Source organism: Hyaena hyaena, unplaced genomic scaffold (genome assembly GCF_003009895.1).
Source record: "Hyaena hyaena isolate Hyena2069 unplaced genomic scaffold, ASM300989v1 scaffold_52, whole genome shotgun sequence".
Lineage (NCBI taxonomy): Eukaryota > Metazoa > Chordata > Mammalia > Carnivora > Hyaenidae > Hyaena > Hyaena hyaena.
The window spans coordinates 13747-24638 of record NW_024080684.1 but is presented as its reverse complement, the minus strand read 5'-3'; the positions used below and the strand labels follow the sequence as shown (position 1 = coordinate 24638).

Genomic DNA, 10892 nt, shown 5'->3' with positions numbered 1-10892 from the left:
CCCATATAAAAGGCAAGAACATGGTCCAGAATCATACTGATGGTCATCTTTGAGCAGAGTATTACAAAAGACAGTTATTTATTTTCTGGGATATTCTGTGTGTTTGTGAAATTGTATTCAATGAAGCTACATTCGTAGACTAGAAACTTTTTTTTTTCCTATAGGGAGCAAGTTGTAAAAGTAGTAAATTAAATGAAGTTCCCCTTCAGGAGGGGAGAATAGGGATGCTAGTAACCATTTCTAGAAGGGTATCTTCTGTGACCAGGCTGGCCTGAAAGCCGGGTCCCAAAGACATTATAGCATCTGTTCTGTTCTATTGATTGAGTCAGCAAGAGAACCTACTGCACGCTGATACCAAGATACAAAAGATAAGTTCATCCCCTCTGGTCTAGTTAGGGAAAGAGACATGGAGACAAAAACATGCAAAGACACCTAACAGGTCTAATAAAGAACATCTGCTCAAGTGACAAAGAGAAAGTGCTTAATTAAAATGGAAACCTTGCGAAGCTTATCCCTCATTTCCTTGGATCTGAAAGCCTTTGCTCCAGACTTCCTGCCAGACTTCACGTCCTCCGTCATCATCAGAGTTAAATGTTCTCTTGAGTGCCGTATACATTTCTGCTATGATGTCAACTCCCTGAGAGCCGCATTATGTCCTATTCATATTTATATGCCCCACAATGCCTCAAACACAGTAGAAATTCAATACATATTTATGGACCAAGTGAATGACCCAGTATTGTGTGAGGCTAACCTGGAAAGCAATAATAGAAAATATTTCACTTCAGGCTCAAGCAAACTGTTTATTTTATGAATCTGACATCTTCAGCAGTGAAAGAAAGTGGCTATGTCTGATCTCAGCAAGTATTGATTGATTGATATTGATGCCGCTTGTCTTGCCATGTGACCAGGGAAGAGATTTCTTCATAAAGTCAGTGGCCTCTGATGTGCACCACCATGTCTTCTTTCTTGATAAATCGTCTTTTCTACCAGCTAAGGTCATGTGACCTGTTGTACGGGGACGGGGTGGGGGAAAGTCACTCTTAGAAATATGGTAAGACAGAAACTTCTCTTTGATAAACCATAGTTATATAGTTTATAGAAGGATGCTACCCAGAGAACAACTACCTGTGAGAGGTTTGAGTGAATCATTATAACCTCTGTGGGAGGCTGGTTTTCGGTGTGGTGTCCAGGAACTACACAGGCAGCAGAATCATGCTACCAGTTCACAGAGCCTGACACCCCCGTCATGAGTGTTATCATTCAATTTTCGCACAGCAAGAGTGACAAGAACTAATTGTTCAGCCCCTGTTTGTGTCCTTCCAATCCCATGAAGTTGACTATTTTGCAAACTAATCTGACTGGCTGGTTTGAAGTTCCAATAATCAAGTTTCTAAGCCTGTAACCAGAGTGTGCCAGAAAGGGTGGTTCCATATGGTAGAAAGAAAAAGACATTTTAGTAAGAAGAAATCTTTCCAAAATTTTGTTTCATAAAAAGCGTGGTTTATTTTTTGGAAGAAACACTACTGCATATCACCATAAAGTATACCGTGTGTTCATGCATGTGTGCATGCATGAACACATCTTCGATGAAATACGCATTGAGTGTTGGATAGACAAGAACTTGAGTTCTAGGGACTTCCAATGAAAGGTAATGTTATATGGAACTGAAGTGATGCTATGGTCCCTTTTGGAGAACTGAATTGATTGTTAAAATAATGCTTGAAATTTTAGTGAGGGACATGAAGAAACTTGTGGCATTGACAGATACACTCACTGTGTTGAGTGTGCTGATGATTTGACAGTCATAAAAACTTAGCAAATGTTCATGCTTTAAATATGTACAGTTATTGTATGTTAATTGTACTTCATAAAACAGCATAAGACAACCAATGTAAATGCCAATGTGCTTAATCTTGCAATTGCCTATACGTATCAACCTCCAATCACCCATCATTCCTTCGGGAATCTAAGAAAGTGAAAAATAGTGGGTGAATTTTGTGATGAACACAGCCAGTATCTACAACCAGTCACCACTTGCCTGGACCTGTCTCTGGCATGGACAGAGGGAGCAAGGTGTCCCATCGCCAGTAAAGTTAGGAATGTGGTTATAATCCAGAATCTGGATTTAAGACTGTGACACCAGCAAATCCCTTCAACCCTTCCATCCTCGCTCATCAGTTGGGTATCTTAATACACTTGAATGTCAGATTCACCTATTTTCATCTGGTTTTTCAATACTGTCTTTCCTTGCTACTCACTACAACTGATTCAGGCAAAACCATAGGAATGGAGCAAAGGAGAGTTTGCCGATTTCAAGTGAATTTTACCAAAGGATAACCAGGTGTGTGTAAAGAAAGACAATTTGTATTTGTGAACCCCAGGCCCATCCTTCCCAAACTGGGGAGCTGGACCTTGGAGAGCACCTTCCCACATTTGTACTTGTTGGGCCCAAGCCTGAGGGCTGAGGCAGGGATTGGAATTTATAAAGATTGGAATATAAACTGCCAGGATTGAGGACAGTGTGGGTGAGGGGAAGGCCTGGGAAACAGAGGCAGCTCAGAAGAGGTAGTATGTCAGCTGGTGCGTCCCCAACCATGATTCCCACGGTCATGGTGGAGACTTCCTTTTTCCCACTTACTGCCATATAGCCCAAGGCAGGTGCACACTGACGCGTGGGTGAGAAGAAAGGGAATCAGGAAAGCTGAGGGGACCAGCGCTGTGGGGTTTATATGGGGGGGGGGGGGGGGGGGCACAGAAGACACCTGAGGAAACAGCAGTATCTTCGTATCTGTGGGAAGTGAGGTATGGGACATGAAGGTCGCCTCTGGGCCCACTGAAGCTAGGTCAGAATTTCTTCAATGCTTTTAGTAGGAAAGATTAAGGACACATATAGTGTTTCTATATCCCTTCTTCTGTCTTCATTATTTCTTGCCTAAAATGTTGTTTTATTTCAAATTAAAATCAAGTTTGGACTTATTTTTTGTAGAAATGAATGTTTGGGCAACCAGCACTTAAATGTTAGGAATCACTTTAAAATTAAACAAGGATCGTATCTGCCTCTTTTAATCTCTGAAAAACAAAGCATGGTTATTAGTTATAAGTTGGAAGACCCTATTACAATTAACGCTCATCTGTCCTGAATAGGCTTTAAGAAAACAGGCTTTCCTCACCTCTGTTCGATTTCATTTTTCAGCCTTAATGATTTGAGGGAGCTCCTGATCATCTTTGTTATCCAATGCACAAATGTAAATGGTAATGAGGCTTTTGTGTATGCGTGTGAAATTCAAAATCCATCCCTAGTCTATTAACTCTGTAAAGAAACTTACACTGTTGGAGTCCATAGTAGTCTGAACAAAAAGGCTTCTATTGTACAAAACCAATTTCCATGTAATCAAGTGGGGCAATAGAGTGTTTTCTCTTGAGTGATATTTGTGCAGCGTTAGAGATGTCTGACCTGTGCACTGTACGGACGAGCTCTATCACTTAGCAGATATAAAGGTCAGAGGAGAGAAATGTTTCTTGAATGACTCGGCTGAAATTGCAATGCTTTTTAATAGCACTGGTTTGTGGCCACCCCGCTCAATTACTATTTGTATCAGGCTAAAATCTGGTGAAGATGTGCATGATTGAACTAATTTATTTAGAAAACAGCAAGAGATTATTGTCCAATAAAAAAGTACCTCTTTGGGGTTTTAAAATAACCCTTTTTCTTAATGTACTAAAGTCTTTTTAAAGTTTAGGTTATCAGCTAATGCCATGTTGTGTGGCTAACTCCCTTGCCTGGCGCATAGTAGGAACTCAGTAAATATGTATTAAGGAATGAATGAATGGAATCAGATTTCTCCTAAGCAACAGATGGAAAATAGTATGACTTAATCATACCATTCTAATCTGGGAAGGTTTTTTTTCTTTTCATTTTTATCTAAGATGTTTATTTCCAGGGTGCATGGTGACTCAGTCGGTTAAGTGTCCGACTCTTGATTTCAGCTCAGGTCATGATCTCATAGTTTGTGAGTTCGAGCTGCAGAGCCTGTTTGGGAATCCTCTCTCTTTCCCTCTCTCTCTGCCCCTTCTCTGCACACATTCTCAATCTCTCTCTCTCTCTCTCTCTCTCTCTCTCTCTCTCTCAAAATAAATAAACTTAAAAAAAAATAAAATGTTCATTTCCTACAATTTTCTGGTAATGCAAAAATTAACACAATCATATAAGCCCTTTTCATTTCAACAGATGTCTGCCTACAGGGGCCCCTCCAAGCCCACCCAAGTGCTTCTGCAAAACCTCCTCAGGGTCCAAACAGAAACCTGACTGTAATAAAGGCGACACACAAAAGCTCGCACAGGATTGTCCCAGGATCAAATAAAAGAGGCCCAGTGCCACATTTAAGAGGCGGCACCACACTGACATGCTGCAGGGCTCTGCCTTATAAATCGATGCTGATACAATTCGACAAGGCTGTAATCAGTTTGAGATCATGCTCTAGTATGTACTACAGCGGACACACTGCAATTTTCACTTGAGTTTTCTAGTAAAACAGACGACAAGGAGAAGTTACCCTGCAGTAGACTTGTTCATAGGCTCAAAAAAAAAAAAAAAGGGTAATGCATTTTGTTCATTTAGTGGCCCCCAAATTGATAGAGTTTAGTTTCTCACACTTAAGACTCCCACCTTTTCCACACACATCATATTTTATGTGGATGTGTTTATAGATATCACAGACCCCCCTCTTCCACCTACAGACAACACATTCCTCTAGAGGTAGGCATCTCCAGATGTTTTATGTCTCTGTATCCCTAAGGCCTAGAGCAGCATCCAGATATTGTTCAGAATGAAGTAATAGAAATGTGCTTTTTAGGAGTGAAAGCAAAAATGAGTCTTTCGTGTTGACTCACAACCACATTTCATGGTATCTATTTGTACTTACATCCACAAACCTGAAACTGAGCATGATTGGCTATATATGAAGCTCTAATACACAAGACCAGATGTACATGGCAAATGCCACCTATTTATGTAATCAGTCCAACTGGTACTACCGCCATTAATATGACAGGTGGTGGTGTTTTGCTGATGGGTTATGTGCTTAAGAATTTTGAAGAACCTACTTACACGGTTTTGTTTTCACTTGCCAGTTTGAGTCTTAGAATTTTGAATTTGATGGACCATTCTTTTAAGTGTCATGTTATCTTGGCTGTTTTTCTGTAAATGGCCAGCAGTGAATGTATTCTACCTGGGTGAACCAGTGAAAAACCATTAATGTGATCTGATTGAGAAGATTCTTTAAATAATTATTTATTTCCTTATGTGCTTGGTTTATTTTTTTCTCTGATAAGAAAATTATAAAGTTACTGTATTGTTTTTAAGTTTGTTTATCTTGAGAAAGAGAGAGTGCGCACACCTGTATGAGTGGGGAAGGGGCAGAGAGATGGAGACAGAATCTGAAGCAGGCTCCAGACTCTGGGCTGTCAGCATGGAGCCCGACATGGGGCTTGAACCCATGAAACTCAAGATCATGACTTGAGCTGAAGTTGGACACTCAGCCTTGCTACCCAGGCTCCCCAAGTTAACTGGATTTGTTAAAGCAAGTTCATGTTTCTTGGATGGATTTCTGAAAACTGCTAGAAGTATTTACCTGTGTTAACTTTGGGAGACTTGAAAGCTTCCTAACTGTGTCTTCAAAAGTATCATGTTGTCCCTAACCCAAATTTTCCTGGGGCCTAAGAGATTCCTAAAATTGAGAACTATTGGAATTGCCTTAACTCTTTGGTACTACTGAGGTTTATTTCCACTGGCATTAAAAGAAAAAAGAAAAAGTAAAAAAAAAAAAAAATCTCAAAGTAGAATTGTAATAACTCTTTATGTTTTTTTCTAAAGTTTATTTACTTATTATGGAAGAATGGGCTGGAGAGAGGGAGAGAAAGAATCCCAAACAGACTCTGCACCATCAGTGCAGAGCCCAACACAGGGCTCAATCTCCCAAACCGTGAGATCATGACCTAAGCTGAAATCAAGAGTCAGATGCTTAATCGACTGAGCCACTCAGGTGCCCCACTCTTTAGGGTTTAAGTGCCAGAGATGGGATTTGCAGTCTCATGCCTGGATTCCTCCCTTTGAGAAGAGAATTGGACACTAGCAGAATTGAAATCAATGCCATAGAGAAATGAATATAGGCTGAATCCTCAATGCTATTTCTTAAACCTTAAGCACAATAATTATTTCTTAGATTATTTAATATTTGGGGGATTTGAATACAATAATAATAGTAACAGTAATGTGTATTGAGAGGTAAAAAATCAAATCCTGTGTTGTGCTTTAACACACGTCAATTCATTTGATGCTCACAAACCCCCTCTACTTTGAGTGTTGTTTTATTTGCATTTTAAACAGAGTTTAGGCTTAAGGAGGGCTATGATCTACCCTGAGGCCTCTCAGCTGAGCAGGGACTCTGGGACAAGGCCCCAGAACAGCCTCACAGCCAGACCCTCACAGCAGGGTTTCCACATTGCTCTGTGCCTGGCCATTTTCAACAGGAGACACGCTGAAATTCTGCGATGCCTCGGAGATGTCTTTTAGTTTTGGAATTCTGTGTCTTTAAGCTGCAGCTGACCTATTACTTTGAAAAGTTATGATACATGGATCTCAACATATTTCTAATACAATGAAATTTTGGAAATGAGTTTAATAACTGTGGCCACATTCTGAGACATTAAATTCTCAGCCTCTTTGGGGAACTGTAGGAAATTCTATGAAATATGGTTTATAAATTTGTTTGAGGGGCACCTGGGTGACTGAGCTGGTCGAGTGTTCAGCTCTTGGTTTTGGCTCAGGTCATGACCTCAGGGTTGTGGGATCGAGCCCCATGTTGGGCTTCAGGCTGAGCCTGCTTGGGATTCATTCTCTCTCTCTCTCTCTCTCTGTCTCTCTCTCTCTCTGTTTCTCTCTCTCTCTGTCTCTCCCCTCTCTCTCCCTCTTTCCCCCCGATCCCTCTCCCCTGATCATAAGTGCTCTCTCTAAATTTAAAAAAAAAATAAATTTTTGATAGATGAAAGTTTAATATACAAGTGTTAACAGATGTGCCACTCGAAACAGCAACAATAGCACCTAATATGGGGGGAGAAGCTTACAAAACTGGTAAACTAGGAGCTGACTCACTCCATTTTAAAGAATGAATGATTTATTTTATAAAAATGTCCCCATGCTTCCTATAGATGCTTAGCTGCCCTGGTGTATTTATATGTTTGATTGTAGATCACTTGCTAAATCACTTGCTAAAATGGAGCAAAGAGGAAAAACTGGTAAAGGTTTGGGAGCTAATACTGATTATGAAGCAATCAGAAAGGATGATAATGCATTTTCTAAATGCAAAATGTGATCTAATGGGAAAATTTCATTCGAATCACCTAATTTTTATGCATATAATTTTGTGAAAGATACCACTGACCACCTAAGACTCATTGTTACCTGAATTCATAATGTGTTTGATTCACTCAACACCTGTCTCCTGGATGTTTAAAATGTTCCAGGCACTGTGTGGAGCAGCGCCAAGCAAACCCAACCACAGTTTCTGACCTCCTAGAGGGCTCACTGTGATTTTATCAACTTGACTTTGAAGTTTTATGGAGCTAGAAGATGCAAAATATTAGTGAAAAATAAGTTCTAAAAACTTACCCAAGCATCTCCACGTGATCATCTCTTTGCCTTTTGTAGTGTATCTTCTTAATATAGTTTCTGAAATATATTATAATGAATGATTATTACTTTCTGGATTATTTGTAAAAGATAAAGGAAAAAGCTTTTCTTAATTTGGTTCTTGGCATATTTATATGAATGTTTTGAGGCTCTAGAAATGGCAATTATCATAAATATCCCAACTGGCGCATTTTATTAGCAGGAACTCACATAATGTAGATGTATCAACCTGACATGTTTTTTTTTTTTTCTTTAGCTCTCTGGCCACTATAATAATTGGTTCTATTACAGGTGGATAGTATGATCTTAATTTCCTTTGGTAAGCTTGAGTGATTTAATCTCATCAGTGAATTGTGAGTTGAAGACAGATTTCAAATTTTAAAATCCCATCATTTTGGTGGAGATTTCCCTGTCTTAGGAGTTTAATGAAAGCAAGTAACCTATTAAAATGTCATGTACATGTACTTACTCATGTGGAAGTAGTGTTAAAACTCCAAATTGTTTATGTAAGCTATCCATAGGAGCTTGTTCTAATTCATTTCTTTTCACCATGATTACAACTTTTAGTTGAGCAAATATTGAACTTTATTAATCCCACCTGTGAATCCTGCTGGGTAATAAAATGTATTGGCACATGTATTTAAGATTCTTCAGGCTTTGAACAAAAATGTTGCCATGGGAACCTGATTTCATAGCCCATAGTCCTTTGCACAACTACACCTGCCTTATGGTAGAGGTTTCCATGGCAACATTTTTGTTCAGGGAACATAGAACTTGCACAGAATATGCCACGCGTCTCTTTTAAGTGTGTGCATCGCTAGTTGTGGTCTTACTCTAGTTAATGTGCGTATTCGAAATACCAGTGGCTCCATGGTGGGCAACAGTGTTGTTCGCGCTTCCAGTGAATAGATTCCTATTGAGTTCAGTGGTCACAATGCATTGAATTAGGAAATTAGAGCAATTTCTGGTCTCTTTTCACTGTCTCTCCACCCTCCACTCATTCGGGCCTCCCGCTAGAGTATGGTGAGGTAATCCTCCATGGCCAGCATGACCAGAATGATCATTTGTGATAATGCAGAGCTGTAAGGAAAAGATGTGTAACTAATGCCTGGCCAGGCTCGGTGGGCTATTTTTTTAAAGGGCAGCATCAATCTTGGGAGCCTCTTCTGGTACAGAATGTTCTCCGAATGGTTCTTCAACTTCCTCACACATTGCTTTACTCCAGAGAAGCTCATGAGCTCCGACCACAGAGTTTCACGAGAATGGGGTAAGAATTAGTTTTCATATTTTTGATCTGACATCTTCTGTCTTTATCTCTTACGGTTACTTTCAGCATATAAAAAAAAGTCGGCAACTCCTAAATTAAGGTCGCCCAAGTTCTTTCTTTGCTCGTCATTCGTGTCGTATTACATTGGTGGCTAAGGCCATGTGGGAAGAGTGCGCTATGGCCTTGCAGCAGATAATCCAGGGTTATCACTGCTATGTTATTATGGTTCTCTCAGCTGTTCTAGGCACACTCATCCATCAGGACCAGCCTCATATTGCTGCCAGGGATGCTGGCATGTTGCTGTCTCTTGGCAGGTCTCAAAACACACAGCAGTGGATTTCCAAGCAGCCTCAGCTGCTCACAGTATACAAAGGAGCTGAATGGGGGATATTATTAATGCCAATCATTCTCTGCCCACAAGGGTATCAAAGGGACTTTCAGAGACCACAGGGCTGCTTTCAGCAGAAACCCTAATCAGATCATCTTCCTTGATCAGGGAAAGGAATGTAGGAAAATGAGGTGGGTTAAAGGAATTAGAACAAGTAAATGCATTCTGAATACATTCAGGACAAATTAGCCCGGAGTGCAAACAGACATTGATTTGTCTGATTGAGTGGAAGCATAACTTAGAAGCCCGAGGTCAGGCTTCTGCCAACTTAAGGCCTTGGGAAGTTAAACAAATACAGGGGAGTGTGAAAAACACACTTATTTATAAAGCTGGAAGGGAGGAAGGAACAAATAAAGGGAGAGGGGGAGGGGAGGAGAGGGGGAGGGACAGTGAATACAGGCATTGTGAAATGATAAACTCAGGGAGTCAATCTAGAGGAATACTACTGCAAGGCACGAGCACAAAAATTGTAGGTGAGTTTCATCTAGGGGAAAATACAGGAAATGTAGGGGAATGTGTACTAAATCAGGAGTAGGCAGTCTTGGTCTTCCAACTTACCTATCACCTTGGATTTACCACCTCGGATGTCTCTCTGTAACATAAACAATGGGACTGGAGCTAAGTTTTTAAAACTCGGTATTCTGTGAGTGTGCATGTAAACACAGTGGAGAAGGCTCATGGGAAACGCTTTTGTCCCCTGAACAACTACATCAACTACACCAACTTTCTTTTGCTGAACATTGTGATGAAATTTCACTTAAAGAAAATGCTTCCTGGATTATAAAAAGTTTTAGAACTATTTTGAGACTGCTGATTTCCTAAATCCTGCCACCACTGATGTTCCATCCAATGTCCCATTCTCTACTAAGCTAATAAAAAAATGGATTTTAACCATTGTTTAATATAGGTATGAGAGTTTTGAGCTCATGGCCATGCACAATCAGTATTTCTTGACTTGAACTGAATTAAATTTCATTCATTCTGAGAACAGACCATGCAGATCCTTTTCCTAAAATGACAAAGAATATTTTAATCAATGGGAAGGCCCATAGCACAAAACAAACCACAGCCCTATCTTTGCAAAAACAAACAAACAAAAATGGGGCTTGGCCACACCTGGGAGATGTTGTGCCTTGACCACTGGACTCTAAATTCAAGGGAAGCGGAAAACATTGGAGTCCATGGAAGCCGAAGAAAGCAAGCTACCCTAACCACAGTGTGAATACACAAAAGAAGAGGGGATGCCAGGTATGCCAGAGGAGCACAAGTTGAACCACAGAGTCCTGCACCTTTTGAACATGAAGACTGAGGCAGCTGTGGTCAAGGTTTGAAACCTGTGAAGAGTAGGAATATGATGAACACAGTTTTGTTCATCCGATCCTGGATGGTTATTACAAGGGAACCAAGTTTCTTTACAACTTTAGAGAGGTTAGTTTAGGCCAAAGGGAAGTACTGCTGCAGAGAGAAAGGAGTTTCCTCATGGGATTCATTACCCTCAGAGTCCAAATAAACTGGACATGAAAACTTAAACCCAATAGAATGACGTA

The 10892-nt window shown here is 40.2% G+C and overlaps 1 long non-coding RNA gene across 2 annotated transcripts; it reads right to left on the bottom strand.

The window, feature by feature from the left end:
• Window positions 1-807: 807 nt before the first annotated feature.
• On the bottom strand, window positions 808-8344 carry LOC120231009. 2 transcript variants are annotated; one of them, XR_005528236.1, is made up of 3 exons: window positions 8289-8344; window positions 7670-7729; window positions 808-1008 (listed from the first exon to the last, which is right to left on the bottom strand). It is a non-coding gene; the product is annotated as an uncharacterized LOC120231009 (long non-coding RNA). The 2 variants fall into 2 exon arrangements; XR_005528235.1 differs by having other exon boundaries at window positions 8160-8320.
• Between the last annotated feature and the right edge of the window lie 2548 nt (window positions 8345-10892).